Source organism: Equus przewalskii, chromosome 5, assembly GCF_037783145.1.
Source record: "Equus przewalskii isolate Varuska chromosome 5, EquPr2, whole genome shotgun sequence".
NCBI classification, from domain to species: Eukaryota; Metazoa; Chordata; class Mammalia; order Perissodactyla; family Equidae; genus Equus; species Equus przewalskii.
The window spans coordinates 50,923,477-50,943,094 of NC_091835.1; the positions used below are offsets into that span (position 1 = coordinate 50,923,477).

General features: G+C 34.2%; 1 protein-coding gene and 1 long non-coding RNA gene across 40 annotated transcripts in view; one reads left to right on the top strand and one right to left on the bottom strand.

Moving 5' to 3' along the window:
- SOX5 (SRY-box transcription factor 5) overlaps nt 1-19,618 on the bottom strand; it is a 947,484-nt gene that overhangs the window by 395,415 nt on the left and 532,451 nt on the right. The gene's annotated exons all lie outside the window — the stretch shown is intronic.
- The window catches only part of LOC139083532 (uncharacterized), a 90,833-nt gene continuing 83,446 nt past the window's right edge, over nt 12,232-19,618 (top strand). The window contains exon 1 of the long non-coding RNA XR_011540335.1: nt 12,232-12,451. This is a non-coding gene — a long non-coding RNA (uncharacterized lncRNA). The remainder of the gene's footprint in view (nt 12,452-19,618) is intronic.

A 19,618-nucleotide genomic window follows, 5' to 3' on the forward strand; every position in this document is an offset into this window, starting at 1 on the left:
ACAAATATAATAATGATCATTCTAATAATGATAATTTGAACTAATGGAACTCCAAGGCCATAAGGAATTTTGTTCACATAGATTAGCTCCTGGGTCCTATGAAGCACAGAAAAGAGTGAGTATGTATATCCCTAAGTTTCCCAGTGTCTAAACTTGAGCAAAGGAATTTAAAGTCATACAACTGCTTTTTGGTCCATTTGTTAGTTGAAGCCAGAAATTATTTCACTTGTGACACCATAATACAGAATAAAATAACACTCCAGAATTTACAGCTGAATGAAAATCCCAAGATGGTACTCACTTTTTAAGTGATCTAAAAGGCTTTCAAATAATTGTTAATGAAATTAAATTTGATCTAACCTCATTGGCACTAAGTTAGTCCGTATTTGATGGTTGAATGGAATAAATACTTTTAAATGTACTTCTCTGGCCGTAAAAGTTTTCTTTCGTTTGATTCTATATTGCAAATTAGCATTTCTGCAAGATTTTAGAATGTCAGCAAAAGAGAAGGCAGTTCCAAAATTTTCTCCTCAGATCCTGTCATTGGTAATTTTATTAAATAATTGAATTGATCCAATCACTGCAACATTTAATAGTAAATTACTATTATAAATCTTTTTATTCTATATTAAATGTTAAAATGTTTAAATATTAAAGATGTGTTAACAACTATAGCACATAATATGTGTTAAGTAAATCTATATTCTTTATCAATTACCTGAAAAGTTTAAGATATTCAAATGGTTATATATCTGGTATTCTCTACATCATAACTCACATCCCAATGTGATTTTGCTATACTATTATAAGAAGATCTCCAGAAGGTTTCATAATATATGTAGATTAAGACACACTTTAGCATTCACTGAACATCTATTAAATGCTTACCAATATGTTAAGTACCAGGGACTTAAAAGAAGAATTCAAGAATAATTTGTAACAAATCTAATTAAACAATACATATATAACCAAAATTCAAATCAACTGTTTCATATCTAAGACCTGTAAGGTAAATATGGTAAGAAAATTTAAAACCATAATAAATAAGCAAATGAACAAAAAGCGATGCTGAGAACTTAATTGAACAATAATTAAGTTGGTGAGAAATATATAAATGGTCTACAAAGACAGAAAAACAAATATAAACACATTTTCAGAGAAGACGAGAGCACAAACTACAACAGAAACTCCATAAAACAATTTTTCATTTAATGAGTCTCTTTGACACTCCTGCAGCAGTATTACGGAAAATGGAATGAATCGAAAAAGTGCGCTTTTGAGCTCATGTTGTTTCCATTGCAAATATAAAAAGGAGACTCACACAGGCTAAGGAAATATAAGATATGCTGGTGAACACTGCTAGAAAATTCTCAAAGAGAATATCAGGAACTTTTAAGATCATAAACAAGTTATTGCCAAATTTAACCCCTTTCGGGCCTTGTTTCAAGCAAGCATTTCTAATACTTCTCTCTTAATTTTAAAAAGAAGTATTTTCATTCTCCTGTTTTAAGACAGAATTGCTAAATATATTCTATTTTAATAACTGAAATTAAAGTGTGTACTCATAGGTACAGATTATGCTTCAATATTTGATATACATTCCTACCATCAAGCTATAGTTTGCACATTTTATGGAATTTGGAATGTTTAGTTTTGAGAAATAAAACTTTTAGTATTATAACCACAATGAATTTAAAGCAAATCGGTGTCAGACAATACCAACTTAATATTGACTTAACCTGTCACAATAGGCATTAAAAAAATGTTCACCTATTGTTTTTTTTCCCTGTATTATTTACTTTGTCACAAAAACATTAAAAGTGAACCCACCCTCTTTCAAAAAAAAGAACGTCCTACCAATGTACATCTGTGAGCCATTCACCAAATGCCTAGTGAGCTCACCACTGACCTACCAGGTGTAGCTTAAAACTCTGACTTAGAGTAGACTAGAGTCTTGTAATTGAACCTCTTCAGAAAAACACCTAAGAAATTCAATAGTCTGTCTTCTTTTTTAAAGACCTAAAATTCAATTCCTCATAACACATTCATGCCAGGGAACTGGTATATGATAGCCTATGAGTTCAAGGCTTTTTTACCCTCATACTATCTGTACTGTCAGTTGGTTAGTTAGACTATATGTATGAATTGTCCTCACATCACATTTTTGACCAACCAGTGTTCTTCAAGGACACATTCTTCAAGAATGTGTTCACCTTAGTCAGGGCCAGCCCAGTGGGGCAGTGGTTAAGTTCACACGTTCCACTTCTCAGCGGTCCGAGGTTCACAGGTTCGGATCCTGGATGTAGACATGGCATGACTTGGCAAAAGCCATGCTGTGGTAGGTGTCCCATGTATAAAGTAGAGGAAGATGGGCATGGATGTTAGCTCAGGGCCAGTCTTCCTCAGCAAAAAGAGGAGGATTGGCAGTAGTTAGCTCATGGCTAATCTTCCTCAAAAAAAAAAAAAAAAAAGAATGTCTTCACCTTAGAAGCTCTAGTCTCATATTTTTCTGAAAAAGATGATGCCATTCCCAGTAACAGCTCCCGCTGTTTGATATCTTAACTATTTATCTCCTTCAGAATAATTTGAGGTAATTTTTAAATGATACATTTCATTTTGAGGGGACGTTCTAACAGTCACTGTGATACATATAAAATAAACTATCTCATTTAACATTCAACACAACTAAATGACATGTAGTGGTACTATCCCAACTACAAATGAGGGAACCATGGCTTACAAAAAGAAGTGAATTAATCTGTCAGAGGTCCCAAAACTAATAAGTGCCAAGATGGGGAACAACAAAGTAATGACATCTTTCCTCTAAAGTTCTCAAAAGGCAAGAAATGCTAATTTATCTCAAAGATAGCGTAATAGCAATAAATAACGAATGTATAGGAAAGTGCTTAATAAGCATCTCAATGCTAAGTGAATGTCCAAACTTTGGACAACATTAGGTTGAATGATGATTGCCCCATCCTCACAAATAACTTGATATAAAAGATGGTTCTTTATACAATTAAAAACAGTTAAAGAATAGTACCCTTATCCCATTTATGTCGATAATAAACCTCAGAATTAGTACTACGCATCATATAATTTGGCTCTCTTTTTAAAAATAATTTATAAATATTCTCTTAATATGGTTATAATTTTTGGAATGCCAGGGAAAATACAAGTGTCTATTTTCTGGTCCCCATGTAAATACTTTGCAATGGAATTTCTGTCTTTCAGAAAGAATAATTTTGAGCAAAGGGTGTCTATTAGGGAGATAAGACCAACTGAATTTATACTTTTATTTTTTTATTCACTACCCAATCATCTCTCCTGGTGATGTCTAATGTTGTCAGTACATGAGGATGGGGAAGACATGAACCAATCACTCTCGTGGTAAAAAATCAGAAGACTCCTATTGAAAAAGATCTATATAACCCATGAGAAGAGAAGACATTCAAATGGGACCACACCCTAAAAACGTGCTCTTCACCACCAGATTTTCTGTATTGTAATTTCTCAACCTAGAAAGAAATACAGAGAACATGCTGCACCCACATCTTACCTAGAGACAGCAGCAAAGTGAGAAGTAACACCATAATATTGCTACACATGGCTTGGATTCTTACTTATTAGAAAATTTCTGTAAAATATTTAGTACACATCTTTTCAGGGAAGATTTTCCCCTGTAGATGTTGTATGTATTTCTTGATATTAACTAATCAAAGAAGGAATAAGAGCCAGAATTGAGTAAAGTATGAAAATATTTGAATACTTAGCTTCATTTCTAAGTTGATTACAGTTATCTATACTCTGTATTTTCCTTTAAATGAATACTAAGCAGATGACAAATAATTGTTATTCATAGTAAATGAAAATATTACCTATTAACAATGTTCAGTCTCCTTACATCTAGAACGGCACAGGGGAAAGAATTGGGGCTAAAGCTGAAAGTTAGGAGGCCTGTGCTCTAAGTGAGGCTCCATTCCTCCCTTACTAGTGATGTAGTCTTGTCTAAGTGTTTAACACCTCAGGGAAAACAAATTTTAAGATTTCTTGACTCTCAAATTCTGGCCATAAAATCTCTTCTTTGATAAATTACTTTGTAATTTGCAAAACAAAATTTCTTATCCTTCTCAGTTGCATCCTAGTTATATATCCTTTTAAAAAAGTTTTAAGACTAGTCCTTGTAGTTTATTTTAATCCATTAAAGTATAAGTCATAAGTGTACATTCGCACATCAATATAAGGTAATGAGGAAAATAAATCTTCTATTAATTACAGTTAATTCAGCTAAACTCAATTAAGTTAAAACAACAAGGAGAACTTAACTGGTCACAAAAAAATGACCATGTTTTTGAAAGAACTAATTTTATTACTAAATACATCTATTTGAGATTCTGAAAATTTGGGGTTCTTGAATTTTCAAGACACAAATTTCATTTTCTCTGTTAAATACAATTATGTTTATTACCATTACCTAATTCAATGAGAGAATTAAAAGTGGTTTGTTAGTATATTGAACACATCATAAGCGTGTGATGGCAGTGACTGGCATGTAGGGGGAAATAAATACAAGGGATTCAGCCTTCATCCAAATTTTCAAAACATCAAATGAGAAACTCAAAGACAAACTAAAATGTTGAAATGTTAGAAATCCTGACAGGCGAACTGTGTTCAAGAAAACCAAGTTTTTAAAATGAATTTTGTGGACACTCTGTAGAACTCCTGCCAAATAAACAGCTTCTTTTTTTCTTGTTATTGTTAACAAAAATGACTTACTGCCATAATTTAGAAAATAATTCTGTCAGACTATGCACAGGATGAAAATGCAAGAAAATAGCCATTACCAAAAGAATATATTCATACAATCACTCAATAAGTGTGTATAGAATCTTTAATTTACACTTGTAAGCCATATATATATGAATATTTTATTGTTTATACTAAATATTTTCATAAATTAAAAAAACCCATAAATTGATATTTGTAAATTTCCCTGAAGTTGAACAACTATTTAGGTATCAGATGGTACAACAGTATTTAAAAAGACCTAAATGTTAACTAACTCTAAACAAATCATGGGTCTGTAATCCGAAAGCTTTTTAATTTTAAATCTTGCTTAAAGTCAAAGCATGAACTACAAGACTATAAGCATCTCTAAGATATGCCAGCATCCTAAGCACATCTTTAACAAAATAAAAATATACCTAAGGCAATGCATGTCCTTCCTGGTTTAGGGACCAAACTTCAGACTTATTCAGTCTTTGTAAGTGGACTACTAGTCTTAATCCTAATTAACAAGTTAACTTAAAAAACATTATTCTAGTATTGAGTGTGTACTCTGAATTTTGCTTGACGTATTGAGTTAAAAAAAAAAAAATCAATACATGTAATGTTTTTTTATGAGCATGCTTTCTGGCCAGAGCACTCTGATAAAAGTTGACAATGCAAAGATAAACTTTTTTTTCCCCAAGGAATTGTGATCTAGTACAAGATACTGACATTCTTGCCTGTTCCAATAAAAAATTTATCAAGTTCTTACTAACTAGAAATTTACAATTTTTACACAGATTAATTCATTTAATTTTCAAAACAAATCTGGAATGTCTCAGTTACTGGTATTAGTTCCATGACACAGAAAAGGTAAATAAAGTATAGGGACAAAAATTAACTAAATTCCAACTACACAGCTAGTAAGAGGCAGAACTATAATTTGAACCCAAGGCTTCCAATCATAAACCTAGTGCCTATTCCAGTACACAAGAAAGCTACTACCAAAAGTTTTCTGCAGTACAAGATAAAATCATAAAAGTACTATTTAGTAAAACAAATAAAATCCTGCGGGGAGTTTAAGTAACAAGTGATTTTAAAATAAGATGACCATTTTCTGAACTTCAAGAATTTAGAATTGTTTGTTGGTGTTAATAAAGCATAGATTAGAGAATCAACTGAAAACCCCAGAAGCATTATGAGAATTCACAATTACGGTGGGGAACAAAACTCATACGTAGAAATCAATAGCTTTCACATATAGGATAACACCCAGTTATCAAGAGATAATGGGGGGAAAAGATCCTATTAGCATTACTAACACAAAAGATAAAACATCGAAGAATAAACTCATTCACATACAAGACCTACCTGAAGAAACATTTAACATGATATGGAAAGACATACCATGTTCCTGGATAGGTAAAATCAATATGATAAAAATAACATTTCTTTCCAAATTAATGTATAAATTTAATGAGTTCAAATTAGAACTGGAATTAGACAAATTTGAATTAGACAAGCTAATTCAAAAGTTTATGTGAAAAAATAAACAAACAAGAATAATCAGAAAGACTCTCTGGGAAAAAAAAAAAGAGCTCAGCTTACCAGAAATTAAAACATAATATAGAATCTCAATGATTACAACAATGTATACTGAATGACTGAAAGACCAAAGGAATAGAAAAGAAAGTATAGGGGGAAAAAACTAAACACATAGGGGGGATTTAGTATATGCTACTTAGTAAATGATATAGGTGATATTCAACAAATGCTCTATGATTACCTCATGACCAATGCAAACAAGAATATAAATTTCAAATGGATAAAGATTTAAATGTAAAGAATAAAGCCAGAAATCTATCAGAAGGGAACATGAGCAAACTCTAATATAATCTTGAAGTAGAGAAGTCTTACTAACAAAGGATCAAAATTCAGAAGCCATAAAAGATTAATAAATCCAACCATATAAACACCAAAAACTTCTTAATGACAAGAAGCACCATAAACAAATCAAAAGACATGAAACCAGTTGGGAAAAAAATATATGTAACCCATATCAAAGAAAAGAGCTAGCCTTCATGATATGTAAAGACCTCCTTGAAATCTATGAGAAAAACATCAACAATCCAATAGTAAAACAGGAAAATAATATAACTTCTTCAAAAATAGAAATGGTTCTTAAACAAAAGAAAGATGCCCAACATCTTCTAATGAAAATGAAATTTACAGCTACATACAATGTGATAATCTTTTTTTTAACCTATCAGCTTGGCAAAAAAATCAAAACTTTGATTAACATTTTATGTCAGATTGTATTATTCATTCAAAAATAGTCTGTTCTCTCCCTTGCTATTTTACCTCCTACCCCACTGACTTTGTCTTAAACATGTTACTTGCTTTGGCCAATGGAATATGGAGTTTTCTGTGTGAATATTTGATTGGACTCAACCAACTTATCCTATTTCTGCCTTCCACCATGAAAATAGCATATCCCAGATAAGTGCTAGTCCACGATCTGGGTTCTAGAATGAGAAGAGACATGGAGCCAAATGGACTCCAGCCCAGTTCAAACAAGCCAACATGCTGCTAACCCACAGCAAACCCAGAGCCCTCAAGTAACACAAGCAAGAAAAAATTTTTTTAAAAATTGCAGTCCATGGAAAAAGTGGAGTTTGTTAACATAGCAAAAGCTTACTAACGCAGTCTGTTTGCGACTTATAGAAACAGGCACTCTTATACATTACTAGTAGAAATGTGTATCAATATAACCCTTATGGACAGCTATTTGCAAATATCTACCAAAATTACAAATGCAATTCCACTTCTGGGAATTTATTAGAGATACTTCTTTTTGCTTACATGTGCATAAGAAAACTTTAGAAAGACATCCAAGAAAATGAAACAAAAATGGGTATAATGGTGGGGACAGAGAGAGGTGGAAAATGGACAGATGAAAGATAGGTATGAGATTAAAACTTTTTGCTGTATGCTCTTTTAGCTTTTTATATTTTTTCTTTATTTGGAATGTGAATCCATTACTTTTTTAAAAAAAGTTAAATATACATAAATTAAATTATTTAAATACACATCTAATTAAACTAAAACCGTTCCAATGGTTGTCCACCAACTATACACAATATTTCTCAAATTTCAGATCAGGAGACCCCACACAGATGTAGCTTTATAGGCCTGTAATTAATATGTAATTTTTTTGTTATTAAAAAGTATTTTACTTGTTAGAAAGACCAAAATTTTCATTTTTAATGATACTTCTCAACTTAAAGATATTTTCATAAACTATGATGCTAGTTTCTGAAATAAATGCTTCCTTAACTGGAATTCAAAGACCACAGTGACAATATTCTTGAAAGTATCTAATTTTTTTCTTTAAAAGAGGCTTGGGGGCCGGCCTGGTGGCGTAGTGGTTAAGTTCATGCACCCTACTTTGGCAGCCAGAGTTTGCAGGTTTGGATCCCAGGTACAGACCCAGTGCTGCTCCTCAAGCCACACTGTGGCAGCACCCCATATAAAATAGAGGGAGATTGACACAGATGTTAACTCAGCAACAATCTTCCTCAAGCAAAAAGAGGAAGGCTGGCAACAGATGCTAGCTCAGGGCCAATCTTCCTCATAAAAATAAAAAACAAATTAATAATAAATAAAAATAAAACAGGCTTGCATGTAACTCCAGTTTAAGATATGATCACCTTATTATAAATCAAAAGTCCTTAACATGTCCTTAACATGTCTTTGTGCTCTGTCATGGTCTCCTTATCCAGGCTCATCTCTCCCTACATGCCATGAACTTCATGCTCCAGCTACACCAGACTGGTAGAGCTGCTGGCAAACAGCCTGTTCTTTCTTCCTTCAATGCATTTGTGTGAAATGGACATTCCTTCTGCAATACCTCCCACACTCCCTTACCCCAATGTATCAGGCTAATTTCTACTTATCCTTTAAAATTTGTTGAAGAATCAGACACTATTACAATCCTATCTTGATCCTTCACCTGTTATCTTTCTTGGGACTCCAATAACACCTAGGAGAATGTAAGTTCCCACCACTGGACTCTAAGCTGTATAAAGACAGATGCTTCATCTTGTTCATTATCGTACCCTCCAGACTATTTCAAAGTTCTGTGACACTCATGGCATTCTCTATCTGAAGGAAAAAATCAGGAGACTTCAGGACCCATAAGTTTGTGTGTACTGGTATCACGAGGCCATTGCATAATCTGTTTCCCAAGGCTGGGGCATGCTCCCCCATCATTATCTTCACATCTAGGTTTAAATAGTATTTCCTCAAAGAACACTTACGTAGACTAGGATTGAAGTGTAAGAAATAATATGCGGTGGTGTGTCAAAGTCCATGGACAACAGTGGTGGTATTAACAGAAGTTTGGAAGTTGAGATTTTCTTTGTGGGCAAAGTGATGTTACACTGAATTGACATAATGGCAGAACACCTAAGTAGAAGTTTCCAACTTAGAGATGGAAATACTACACTGAAGTGTATAAAAATATCCTAGAAAAAGTACATTTTATTTCATAAGTACGAAAGGCTGTTGTATAAGGTGAATAAAGCACTAAACTAGAAAGGATAATTTCAAGAAAGGACTAACAACATAATGACAATTTTTTTTAAAAGAGGTCCATTTAAAAAGTCATTGATTTTGACAATTAGGCAATCACTGGTGAGAGATGGTTTTAAAATACTAGGAAAACAGAGTTCATCTCTGGTAAAATGAAACCGTAAATTCTACACCCTTTTCCCACCCCTTTGCAAACACACACACACACACACACACACACACACAATTCGGGCACAAACACACCACACATCCAGGAACATATCCACACAAATATTTTATTCCCTTCCATAAGAAAGACTAGAAACAACATAGGATCTCCACATTAGGAACTGCAAGAGAAAAATATCAACTGCAGGCCTACTCTAGGAAAGATACACCAGTGAGAGAAAAAAATGCTGAATTTTAAAAATGTCTAAAGTTTTTGAGGAAAAAATAATAGACTAGCTACTGCTTTTATAACATAATGGACTTCTTTATTAATTTCATAATGGCAATAATCCCGGTCAAATACAAGTGCCATTCCATTTTTCCATGTGACCAGATGCTATTTTGGCAATTAGGCAGTCACTGCCATTTTGATTGCATTTAAAGTGATCAAGTATGCAATTGCCCACTGTTGTCCTTTTCTTCCAGTACAAAGATCTGAATCTTATTTTTGATCTAAAAATATTCCATTTACATCTCTTTGTTGATAGATTTTCCTGTTGCTTTATTTCAAGGTCCTGTAGAAATCATTAGTGACATTATGCCAAGGGCTGAACCTCATAAGCAACCTGAACAGTTTGATTCACTGAGAAAGCAACCCGCAATTCACTAAAAGAAAATATAATAATGATCCTGTCCAATTAAAACTGTTAAATTAAATGGAGAGAATCTAACGATTTCCCCTTATCATTCTGATATTCTGGAAGCATGGCAGGGGAACTACAAATACCAAGACACGTGTTAAAGATGCCCACACTTCTTCAGTTTAAGGAAAGCAAGCACATTCTTTTAAAAGGGAACTGTACTATTACATATAGGACATTTTAATGGATGCATCTAAGTTTAAAAAAAAGGGCAAATAACCTCCTCTAAATTAAAACATGTTTAAATAAATTCTTAAGCCAATTAAACAAATAGGAAGCTACTCCATTAACATGCTGAGGAAGCACAGGAGAAAACAGGAAATGCTGCCTGAGCATACGACTGGTCATGAAAATTGCAAATGAGACATTACTTATGTTCTATTACTTCAAAACCAATAAATTCATCTCATTTCTATTTTCCTACAATTCCTGTCAAACACTATAATCACACTTTTCTGTCACACATATGCAGTTCTGTCTGCATACCTACATTTAAGTAATTATAAAAGCAGATGCAGAATTCAAGGAATTGTCCTTGATCTCTGAATCTAACATACCCATGTAAGTGCAAAACTCTGTACCAAGGAGAACTAGACTGGTTAATTTCATGACCTGACCTCAGAGAGCTTTCAGAGATATGTTCAACAGGATTACAACTGACTATATATATGCTAAGTCTGGCATGCACGCATGCATGCATGAATGAAGTTCAACAAGTTAGAAGACTATAAATTTTATTCAATGGGTAGTTTTTGCATCCAAAGTGCACACTATTTAAACAAGCATACTGTAAATAAAACCAGGCTGGTAATAAGCTAGTTATAACTGGTTAATAAAAATCTAAAGCAGTAGGCTTCAAACTTTTTAAACTTGCAACACTATCTCAAAAACCAAACAAACAAAACTTAGGGAGAATAGAAATATTAAACTGAAGAAGAGCAATAAGTTTATATGGCAGGAGCTGGAGTAGAGTTTAGCTCGAAGAGTATTCTGCTAAACCTCTCTCTTCAAAGCATAGTTAGAAAAGCATCACACCAAACTAATTCTAAATGTCTGCAGAAGTACATGGAGATATATTATGGGAGATAAGTATTGGAATCCTAAAAGATTTAAACTAGATACTTATAAATATTTTATAATGTATACTGCAAATGTCTTATTTTATCATGTTTGTCCTTTTTTCCCTATAACCTTTTTTCCACTTTCTCAATATTCTCTATGACTGTAATTGTCATCCTATTTCCCACCATTCACATGCATTCCTCAGAAACATTCGTTTAATATCCCCTTTATTTACCTTGCCACCACTTCTGGGGCAGAAAAGACATACCTATGTTATTAAGCATTTTACGCTTCCTTGAAATATACATAGTTGTCCTGTTAGCATAGAGGTCCCAATATAGATTGTCTGGAAGGATATAACATGTTCACATCTCCTTTTAGGCCAACCTTGAAAATGAAGCTAACATAATATACTCTGAAAGAAAACTGTTAATAGTCTAGATGTGTAAAGTCCAGCATTACAATGGGCATCTCCCTAACTGTTGGCCATATACTTTATTAGTGAGATGTACGTATGCATATACATATGTAAAATATATACATATACAATATATATGAAAAACACTAGGTAACCCAGGACAACGATTCACCTCAGTGTTTTTCAAACACTTCAAGCACCTCACATAGAGCAAAAAAGGCCTTATTTGATTATTTTCAATATAAACGCATGCTCATTCATATAAATACACATATATGGGCATCTATATGTCTATAAAATTAAAAGCACATTTACACGCTTCCACTAAGTTTTGGCCCACCTCGAGAAATGAACCTTTGACAGTGACCCATAATATCAGAAAGCTGGCAAGGTGCGCTTGCAAAGACCTACACTTGCAATACAAGCCACTGGCGGCGCACACCTCCCCAAAGGCGATGGCCAGGACCAGGCCAAGGGCGGCTCGAGAGCGGTTCCCGGCAGCCCCAGCGCGGGCAAGGCACGAAGGGAACGTGCCTGACGTGCGCATCGACGTCCGCGACGTGCCCTGCGCACGACACTATCTACCGCAGGGCAGGGGTGTCACCAAGAAGGCGCTGTTGGCTGACTGCCGTTGTCGTGGAGGCTTTGCAACCTGTCCACGTCCAGTGTCGAGAACAGGGGCTTGGTGGCATGCACGGCGGCCTGAACCGTGAGAGTGGGCAGGCCCAATCACCCTCTGGTGCCCTGCGCCGCCCTGTTGGAGGTGAGAGACACCCTGCCTATCAACTTGTCCTTTGGTTTTGCTGACGACTTAAGGTTTAATAATGGTGGCCACAGCATGTTGGACCGTTGTCAGATCCTGCCTGGAAAACAACAGCCCCTATAGCTGGGGGGGTGATGGGGACCTCAGGCACCAAGACCACAGGTAGAGCCCCCCAGGAGTGACAACTTCATGGACAAATTGTGGACTGACCTTCCGCATAGGGGCTTAGGATCCCCTTGTGATACTCTCAGAGTAACAACCACAACCACTCGGCAGATATGCAAACCTAAGCAACAAATTTGCATTCTTAGAAGTGGCTTTGTGGCACCTTGAGACCCACGGCCAGACCATAGTGATATTCAACCTTACAAATTTTGTGTTGTCTATTACTGGATGCAAATTTCATTATTTAGTCAAGATTTCAAAGCAGCAGCAGAAATGTCCTTCTGCATACTCAGTTGTCCGAGCCGAGCAGTAGTAGTGGCAAGAAGGGATGGGAATCCAACACTTTTTCTCCTCTCCCTCTCCCCCCCATTTCTTTCTCTCCATTTTAGAGGGAAACCCAGTATTCAAAAACGAGCAAGTGAATGCCTTCAGAGGTTTGCTTGGGTAAATGGCCTGTACTGGACTTTTTTCCCTCCCGGACAAGGGAAAGGAACAAGTCTGTTTCTATTTAGGCAGAAACTGAAAGGCAGGAAATTTTGTGCAGTGATTGTCAAAAACATTTAAGTATTAAGTTTTATATTTCAATGTATTATCTATATTGAAAATAAACACATTAAAATTAAGTTGATTTAAATGAAATATTTTATTTGACCAGCAGTGAGATTACAGAAAAGCAATGAAGAAAAATATATTGAACCTGCTCAGTCAAGTTAATTAAATCTTATTAATTTAATTAGCAAGTAGGCCAGTTTCTGAACATTGACACATTATGTATGTGATAGCCAGGCCAAATTTTATGTAATGTGCATACTGAGTACAGAGTTACCTATAATAGCTATGTATTGATTGATTTATATACCAAAATCTCAGAAGCAATATAATTTAGTGAATAAACACAAACATTTATTATATTAAGTCAGAGAACCTAGGTTCAAGTTGTAATTCTGCCCTAATACCTCTCTGATCCTCAGTTGCCTCATTTGTAAATTGGGGGTGATAACAATACCTATCTTGCAGAAATTATATAAATAGTTAATATTATACATGAAAAATGCTTTGTAAACTGTGAAATGCAGTATATGTGGTAGCAGCTATTACAGCCAATAAGGTATTGTCTATAAACTTAGAAAAGTAACTCCAGTGCATAAAATAAATCACACAAATTCATATGTAAAATGACCTCTCTCAATAATACTACTCTTCATACCAGTGATTATATTTTCCCCTTGAGTGAGTGATGCTGAAAAGAGCAATAAGATGCTTTGTAGCAGCTCTGCATTTAACCCATAGTAATTATTTTCAGATTGTTTATGTTGCATACAATGCATACCATAAGAAAGGAAACAGAAACATTAAGATTTTGAAATGAGCTTGTAAATGTTAAGATTATTTAAGCATTTCGTTTATTATACGATTTATATGATGTATAGCATAAGCATACACACAGTAAGGAAATGAATTTGAAAAGTCGACACTAGGTGGGTCCATAGTAATGAACTGAATGTTTTAAATTAAAATGTGAGAAATATCTCTGTTTAAAATAGATGCATTACAGCTCAAAAAAAGCCAATTGAAACAGAGCAAAATGAAAAGCTCAATTTGTATTTTTAAAAGGCATATGAAATATACATAAATAAGAAATATAAAAAGTAAATATGCAAAATATTCTAAACTGTTTTTTTAATTTAGTGATTTAGTATCTGCCAAAAGTTTCTCTTCATAAATTTATACGGACAATATGCAACATACAGTAGAAATAGGAAGATAATATATAGTCTATAAATTATACAGAATAAGTTCCCCAGATAAATGTCTTTTCTGATTAAAAAGAATTTTTAAAATATCCTTATAATTTCACAATAATTTTAAGCCAATGGATGTAACAAAAACACTGCATTTTATCTCTGCAATAAAACATTGTAGGATAGCAGGATACATGTAAAAATAACATATTTGGATGTAAGAGAATGGGAAATTGGAAAGGCTTTTAAACCAAGTAATAGTAATAAGAAATTAAAATGGTTACTTAGGATAAACAGACCTTAATTTTTCCTATCTGTCTTTATCTTCTGATTGTCTTGGCTTTGGTGTTCCTAGCTAGAAATTTTTTGAAGAATATGAGGTCTAGTTTGTGGCTTAGAAGATCCCACTAATATTAAGGATATTATAATATCCAGATCAAGGATAATCATAGCTTACATTTATTAAGTGCTTACTAAGGAGCAAAGTATTGTTGTTATAAACACGCTTCAACCAACCCTTTGAGGTAGGCACTCTTGTTGGCATCATCCCCATTAGGGTACATAATCAGAGATAGTAAGTAATTTGCCAATGGTTGAACAAATAGTAGATGGCAGAACACGGATTCTACCTGCATCTCTAGTACTAGTTCTTGGACCCTTTTCAGCCAAACCTCCTCAAAAGGGTGTCCACACTTGCTATTAACATTTAACCACCTTACATCACTTCTCAGAGAAATACAGTATGGCTTTCACCCACACACAGTGCTACCAAAACTATTTCTAAGATTAACAATGACCATATTACTAAATCTGGTGGAAACTTCAATTCTTACACTATTTTACTTTGCCAAGCCTTCCTTTATTCAACATTCTCTTCTCTTTACTTCCATTACAGCAGGGCCCCTGTTTTTCATCATACTTCTGTCTGCCCCTTCCCGGACTTCTTTGAATGTTGTCCCTTCTATGCTTAGCCTTTGAATGTTGGAGCTGCTTGGTCTGAGCATCAGGTCTCACTATTCTCTCTTCCACTGGACAATTTTGTTCAGTCTCTCGGTTTTAATAACATCTATATGTTGACTCCAAAGTAATATTTCTCAGACCCCTCTTCCAATTTTATATTTCCACTTGAATGTCTTATAGGCATCTCAAAATCAAAATGACCCAAAAGTAACCACATCACCTCTCTATTCTCTACCTCACTTTTTCTGTTATAAGTGGGGCCAACATCCACCCAATTTCTTGGGCCCTAAACCTAGGATACAGTTATTCTTGACACTTTCCTCTCCTTCAGCCACCCAAATCTATTTTGTCTACAAATCTTTCTAGTTCTATTTCCTAAGTATATCTTGACTTACTTAATTGTCTCTAATATCCTTATCACTACAGTTGTCCAAAGCATTAACATCTCCTGCTAAAGTATTACAATTTCCTCTTAGTCGTTCCACTCATTCTTGTTCTTTCCAATCCATATTTTCCCACACAATACCCAGATTGAGGTTCTTCAAACAAAAATCTGATCATGTTATTTCCTATGCATAAAATCCTTCAGTCTTCACATTTTCCCTTAGAATAAAATCCATAATCCTTACTATGGTCTACACAACACCTCTTTCATGCTACTAAGCTCCAGTCACAGCAGTTTTATCTCTGTTACCAGAATATACTAAATCATTTCTGAACTAAGGCTTCCATCCTCTGCTATTTTCTTTGTTTGTAATAACATAAATTAATCAAAATTTGTATTTGACTAATGTCTGTGTACACTTCATTTCAATTTAAATTCTTCTTCTTCATCGTAACTTTCCTCTGGCTCCAAACGAAACTAGCTCAACCTAGTTTTCATTGTTGGAGCATCAGTTCTGTTGCTTATTCTACTTATGTTCAGGGCAAAAAGTGATAGCTTCTCAGGGTAAAATGTTCAAAATGTACTCAACAATACTCGTGCTAGAGTCAGGCACCATTTCAAAGATGGCTGGGTATGGTTCTGGGTTGCATTCTTTTGGTTTACTGCCAAACCAGCAAACAAATAGTATAAATATTTTACATGAGCTCAAGGATACTCGCGCGAGGACAAAGCTCCACAATGACTTTCTAACAAGAAGGAATCTGAAGTTCTGTGGTCAGCTGTTGCCTCCCCCAGCTAAGTGAGCAATTCCCCAAGTTGGAGAAGCCCAGAAGCCTTTTATAGCATAATAGCATGTCAGCATGCATAAGATCACCCTATTAACATATAACACATTCTTGCTGTGCAACAGTTAATCACAGTACCATTCTATTTTACACTGTTACACTAATTAGTATGGCCTATCCCGTGGCCTATCACAGGAAGAGAAAAGTAATGACACCTTTCCTCCTAACAAAGGAGCACCTCACAGGCTTTCAGCTTTTTAGCAACTTCATCGAGATATAATTTACATACCATGCAATTCACCTATTTAAAGTGTACAATTCAATGGTTTATGGTATATTATGTTATTATGTTTTTAAATTGTGGATGCATACATATATATATATAATAACATTTACTATTTTAAGTGTACAATTCAGTGGCATTAATTACATTCACAATGTTGTGTAACCATTACTGTTATTTCCAAAGAGTTTTTCTTTTTTGGTGGGGGTAGTGAGGCAGATTGGCCCTGAGCTAACATCTGTTGCCAATCTTCCTCTTTTTGCTTGAGGAAGATTGTCGCTGAGCTAACATCTGTGCCAATCTTCCTCTATGTTTTTGTATGTGGACACTGCCACAGCAAGGCTTGATGAGCGGTGTGTAGGTCTATGCCTGGGATCTGAATCTGCTAACTACACCACCAGGCCGGCCCCTCCAAAATTTTTTTATCACCCTAAACAGAAACTCAGTAACCATTAAGCAATAACTCCTCATCTTCCCTGCCCCTCCAGCCTCTGGTAACCTCTAATCTATTTTCTGTCTTTATGAATTTTCCTATTATAGATATTTAATATAAGTGGAATCATACAATATTTGCCCCTTTGCGTCTGGCTAGTTCACTTAGCATAATGTTTTGAAGGTTCATCTGTATTGTAGTATGTATCATTCTTTTTTATGGCTGAACAATATTCTTTTGTATGAATATAGCACATTTGCTTATCCATTCATCTTTTGGTGGACACAAGTTGTTTCCACATTTCGCCTATTGTGAATAGTGCTACAATGAACAGTGACATCCGAGTATGTTGTTGGAGTCTCTGTTTTCAATTCCTTTGTGTAAACAACACTGGGTAGAATTGCTGAATCATGTGGTAATTTGGTTTAGCTTTTTGAGGAATCCCTAAACTGTTTTCCACAGCATTCCCACCAGCAAAGAGGTTTCCAATTTCTCCACAACCTTACCAACACTTGTTATTTTCCATGTTTTTAGGTTGTTTGTCTGTTTCGTTTTGTATTATAGCCATCCTATTAAGTGTGTCAGCTGACTCATTTTTGTGCAGCTAATAAAAATTTATCCAGGGAGATTACCAACAAAATTACCACTACACCTTCTGCAGCCAAGAAACGTAGCTTTAAATAAATATATTAAACACATAAGCTACATAATTGATTCTCAGATGGCAAAGCTGTGTAGATTTTTTATTCACATTTCCCCAAGTCTAGAAAATGAAAAATGTAGAATAACCAACTGAATGCCTTTTCAATAATCCTCATATTTTGGAGAGAGAACTAGAATCTCTCTTAAATCCTTTACACTTCCCAAGTCTGTTAATTATTTTGCCAATTCACAGATTTGAGGAGGGGAAAAATCAACACAGATTGAGAGCTATTAAGTGCTAAACACAATGCAAGCACTTTTATACCCACTGTATTATATATTCCTTGAAATAGATAATAATAGGTAGTTATTGTTTTCCCATTTTAGACATGAAAAACTGAGGGTCTAAAAGAACCATATTTACAAAAGGAGCAGAATTAGAATAGTTTAATGATTCTCAAAATTTTACTACAGTTATTCATCTCTGCATTCAATAAATATGTATTAAGCATTTAAGGAAATCTTACACAGCATCTCCAAATGTAAAAGAGATAAAAATTATAGTGCTTTGGGTGAAAGGATGGGGAAAGGCAAGGAGATGCATCATATGACCTTGACCCCAAGGCTGCCCATAATTCTGCAGTTTAACATAAAAAAAGACTAGATGATACCAGTGTTCTTCAAGCTGCAAAGTCAGTTACGTATTTCTATTTACGAATCAAAAACTGAGCATAAACACCTCAGGGTAATACAGATTACAAAACTAAAAAGCTAAGACACTAAATGTATCTTGGAAAGAGTCCTAAGGTTTTTTTTTTTCTTTTTCAGTTTTTATGTTTTTGTGTAGTTATTGACACTAACATTGTCTTAGTGACTCAAACAAAGTTCTACATTCTTATTTTCAAGTTAAAAGAAAAAAATTCACCTAGACATGATCTAGTATTAAAAGATGAAGGGATTATGGGGAGAAGAATCATCCTGCATAAACTAATAACCAGCCTATCTTCTTACTTTTCAAAATCTAGATTATTATCTTCCCATAAACAGTTAGGTCCATGTTTTAGTTATCTAAAACCACTAGGTTTCTGGCAGGAAATGACAGGAAGATAGTACAAAGAATGAATCATTTTGCAAGTAAATGAAAGAGAAAAGTAACTTGTGACATCATAACTTTAAAATGAATGGATTAATGCAGAAAAGGAAAAACAAATGATTAAGGAGTTTTGGTGATATGAAAATAAAGGAAAAATGGTAAGGAAAAAATGAGGAGGCCTAGAAGAAATTAATAAAAGAATATTTTGAAATGTGTTATGAGAAAAGATCAAATATTAAGGAAGAAAATGTTGTAGATATGTCTGGAAAACATCTGTAAAAGTAGGTTGACAAAAAGAAGCTAAAATATCAATCTAAAAGTAAATTACTTCTATTTGAGGATACGGTAAAGTAAATCACTTCTATTTCACTGCATGTATGCCTTGTATTAAATTTGTCAGTTACAAGAATAAAATAAATTAATTTCCATTAGTCTTTTTTACTTGTATGTAGGCATTCTAGACCTCTAATCACTAGAAATAGGCATATAGCAATGGAAAATGTTCAAATATTTTATTTAAATGAAACTAGATTTGCAAAAATCTTAAAATGTTACAGAGATAGCCAGTGAAAGAGCACCATCTAAATCTTCCTTCATTGTTTTTTTTCTTATTAACTCAGTACAAGAAAAAATAGAGCCAAAACAGATCCCAATTCTTAAGATGAATTTGATGTACTTA